The 4,502-nt window shown below is 33.5% G+C and overlaps 1 long non-coding RNA gene across 1 annotated transcript; it reads left to right on the top strand.

The window, feature by feature from the left end:
- Positions 226-737, top strand: LOC110267610. Its single transcript, XR_002355425.1, has 2 exons — positions 226-377; positions 549-737. It is a non-coding gene; the product is annotated as an uncharacterized LOC110267610 (long non-coding RNA).

A 4,502-nucleotide genomic window follows, 5' to 3' on the forward strand; every position in this document is an offset into this window, starting at 1 on the left:
GTTAAACAGTCACTTTGCTGTTCATAATTTTGCTCATTTTTTTATTCATATTTGTTCATAAGAACTGATAATATTGAATGATGTGTACTTTGTGAATTTTGTTCATAAAATGTCAGTTTGCTGTTCATAATTTTGTTCATATTTGTTCATAAACAATGATAATATTAAATGCTGTGTAGTTTGTTAATTTTGTTCATAAAATTTTTGTTTGCTGATTCAGAGTTTGCTGAGAGTTATGGTTAAAGTGCTACAGGAGCCGTAGTTCACAGGACTCTGCGGTTAGTCCTTCAACATCAGGACAATATAGTACAACTCTTTCAAGATTGAAGCAAAAAATGAGTGGTTTTTGGTTGCATGTGGTTCAGCGATGGCCTGTGGTATATTTATCCTCAATAAGAGAGCTAGCTTCTAAACCTTCTAATAATTCAATTTTTAATTCTTGTATTTATTAGGATCTTTATTTTTTATTTTCATTTTGGTGTTAATCCTATATATATTTTTATGGTATATTCTTGAAAACGATTACTCTGAATGCACTTCTCCTGCAGATAGAAGCGCTTCTTGCTTTCGATCACTTGCTTTCTCTGTAAGCACTATCATCTTTTATCTTTTATTTCATACATTCAAAACTTAATGTATTCCCTCTTAATCACACTTAATTTTATGCCAAGTTTTGATTTGTTATATGTTATTCGTTATTAGTAATAACTAATGAAGTTTTGAGAGATTTTTGTTCAGTCTATGGCGCACAAGTTTTTTCTGATATACTCTGTTAGTACAATTAACAAAAATGGGTGAATAAAAATGTGTGATCAAGTTTAGTTTTGAGATTAGTACAAGATCTTTGATGTATTATTTGTTTCTCATCTTTTTATGAGTCAAACACTTTTTAACTAGAAACTAGAAATTAAAATGTACTACTCTAAGTAGCCTTGCTATATATCTAGCTAGGTTAAGATTCTTCTTATACCATTGATGAGCGGATAATTTATACGCTTTTTGGCATTGTTTTTACATAGTTTTTAGTGTGATTTAGTAGTTTTTAGTATATTTTTATTAGTTTTTAATTAAAATTCATATTTCTGGACTTTACTCTGAGTTTGTGTATTTTTCTGTGATTTCAGGTATTTTCTGGCTGAAATTGAGGGACTTGAGCAAAAATCAGATTCAGAGGTTGAAGAAGGACTGCAGATGCTGTTGGATTCTGACCTCCCTGCATTCAAAGTGAATTTTCTGGAGCTACAGAACTTCAAATGACGCACTCTCAATTGCTTTGGAAAGTAGACATCCAGGGCTTTCCAGCAATATATAATAGTCCATACTTTGATTAAGGATAGATGACGTAAACTGGCGTTGAACGCCAGTTCTATGCTGCATTCTGGAGTTAAACGCCAGAAACAGGTTATAAAGTGGAGTTAAATGCCAGAAACAGGTTACAAACTAACGTTCAACTCCAAGAAAGATCTCTACATGTGTAAAGCTCAATGCTCAGCCCAAGCACACACCAAGTGGTCCCCGGAAGTGGATTTCTGCATCATTTACTCATTTCTGTAAACCCTAGTAACTAGTTTAGTATAAATAGAACTTTTTACTATTGTATTAGAGATCTTGGATTAGTTTTATGCTATCTTAGACTTTTGTGAGGGCTGGCCATTCGGCCATGCCTAAACATTTATCACTTTTATATTTTCAACGGTAGAGTTTCTACACACCATAGATTAAGGTGTGGAGCTCTGCTGTTCCTCAAAGATTAATGCAAAGTACTACTGTTTTTCTATTCAATTCAACTTATTCCGCTTCTAAGATATTCATTCGCACTTCAATATGATGGATGTGATGATCGTGACAGTCATCATCATTCTCACTTATGAACGCGTGCCTGACAACCACCTCCGTTCTACCTTAGATTGAATGGATATCTCTTGGATATCTAATACAGGGGACCGAGTCCGAGATGTTAGAGTCTTCGTGGTATAAGTTAGAACCCATGGATGGCCATTCCTGAGATCCGGAAAGTCTAAACCTTGTCTGTGGTATTCCGAGTAGGATCTGGGAAGGGATGGCTGTGACGACGCAAAAGGATCAATGGATCCTATTCCAGTATGATTGAGAACTGACAGATGAATAGCCGTGCCGTGACAGAGCATCTTGGACCATTTTCACTGAGAGGATGGGAAGTAGCCATTGACAACGGTGATGCCCAACATACAGCTTGCCATGGAAAGGAGTAGGAAGGATTGAATGAAGACAGCAGGAAAGCAGAGGTTCAGAGGGACGAAAGCATCTATATATGCTTATCTAAAATTCTCACCAATGAATTACATAAGTACCACTATCCTATTTTATATTTTATTTATCTTTTACTTATCAATTCATAAAATCAGTTTAATCTGCCTGACTGAGATTTACAAGGTAACCATAGCTTGCTTCAAGCCGACAATCTCCGTGGGATAGATCCTTACTCACGTAAGGTTTATTACTTGGATGACCCAGTGCACTTGCTGGTTAGTTGTACGAAGTTGTGAAACAGAATTAAGAACATGAACGTGCGTATTGAGTTTTTAGCGCCGTTAACAAGGAAGGAATGATCACGATTTCGCACACCAACCATTGAATAGTATTTTTAGATTTTCTTAATCGTCATTAAATTAACAGTTCATATATAATAGACTGTATCTATAAAAATTTGCTTTATTATAAAAGGAGAATGTTTGAAAATGAGAATGATTAAATTGTTTATATTTCATTCACAAATTATCAACATTTACTTACTTATAATTCAATATTTGGATTCATAAGCGTGTTACTTTGTAAAATGTATGTTATTGATGGTACTAATAAGTGATTCCACCATTAGAAATAATGAATCATGATCATTAATTTTTTGCATATAATATCTTTTATCATGAATGTGTTATAAATAAAGTGGAATTATTGTTCTATTTTCTCTCATCAACTTGGCAGCATACTTTAATTTTCCTCTTCATTATATTTCCAAAGTGGTTTCTGAGTGAAATATATATGAGCATGATGTGCTTAGTGGCTAGCTGATAATTGAGGATAGGAACTATAAAGTTTGGTTCTATTTATATCAAGTAATTAGGGGAAAATGGTACTTTTAAGACATGGATATTATTCTAAGAGTTTGCTAATTAACAAGTGTCTACTCTTCACACATTTTTATCGCACATTTTTGTTAATCTCAAGCTCCTTACTTGTTTTGATAATCAGGTTTGATAATCCTTGTCTTTTTCATGGCATTCTGCTTTTGCCCTAGCTACATTTGATTTTTCATGGAATATAGTATATATTAGCATCTTATATTATTGTGGGAAGGTAGATATTTAAATCTGAAAGGGGATTAAATGTTAATTATTTAAATTTAATTTTGATTTAGGACAGGATACTATAACCTTGTTTTGTTTGGTTCATGTAGCCATGCAATGTTTAGTAGTTGTTGTTGTAGTGGTGGTGGTTTTTATGGTGACACATAAATACACTTTAATAAATATCAGTTAGGAACATGTGCTTCTTTTCTTGGCTACATGTTCTACTTAATATTATATTACCTTATCTGAACCTTTCCTTCTCATCGAACTAGTATAATTAAATCCACATTAATCATGACTTATTGTTCTTTATATAGTGTAAATTTTAATTTTGTCATTGTAGTATTTGTTGGGTGAAATTCAGTGACCAGAAAAGGATATCATCTAAATTCTTATTATCTTTGATTTGACATAACATTTTACTAAGTTGTGAGTACTAACAGACAAGCAATATCTCAAATTTTTACCTTTTGTCCGCTAAAAAGAGTGTCACGAGTGCCACATCTTTTTTCATTAATTTCTATCTTGAATGAAACAAATAAAGGAGCTTCCGATTTTGCTTATTCTGCATACTCCTTGGTAAGTTATTAGCTCACATAATGAAATGCCTTTATTTATTCCTATTTTCATAGCGTGTTAGATCTCTATCAAAACATGTTAATTTGCTATAATATTCTCTGTTTTTCAGGTTTTGGTTTCACTAGCAAGTATTATATTATTCTATTAAAGTTCCATTCTGCTAGCTTGGAGAGAACTGTTGATTATCATATTAAAGTAGCCATTGACAACGGTGATGCCCAACATACAGCTTGCCATGGAAAGGAGTAGGAAGGATTGGATGAAGACAACAGGAAAGCAGAGGTTCAGAGGGACGAAAGCATCTCTATACGCTTATCTGAAATTCTCACCAATGAATTACATAAGTACCACTATCCTATTTTATATTTTATTTATCTTTTACTTATCAATTCATAAAATCAGTTTAATCCGCCTGACTGAGATTTACAAGGTAACCATAGCTTGCTTCAAGCCGACAATCTCCGTGGGATCGACCCTTACTCACGTAAGGTTTATTACTTGGATGACCCAGTGCACTTGCTGGTTAGTTGTACGAAGTTGTGAAACAGAATTAAGAACATGAACGTGCGTATTGAGTTTTTAGCGCCATTACCA

The sequence above is a fragment of the Arachis ipaensis genome, chromosome B10 (genome assembly GCF_000816755.2).
Source record: "Arachis ipaensis cultivar K30076 chromosome B10, Araip1.1, whole genome shotgun sequence".
NCBI classification, from domain to species: domain Eukaryota; kingdom Viridiplantae; phylum Streptophyta; class Magnoliopsida; order Fabales; family Fabaceae; genus Arachis; species Arachis ipaensis.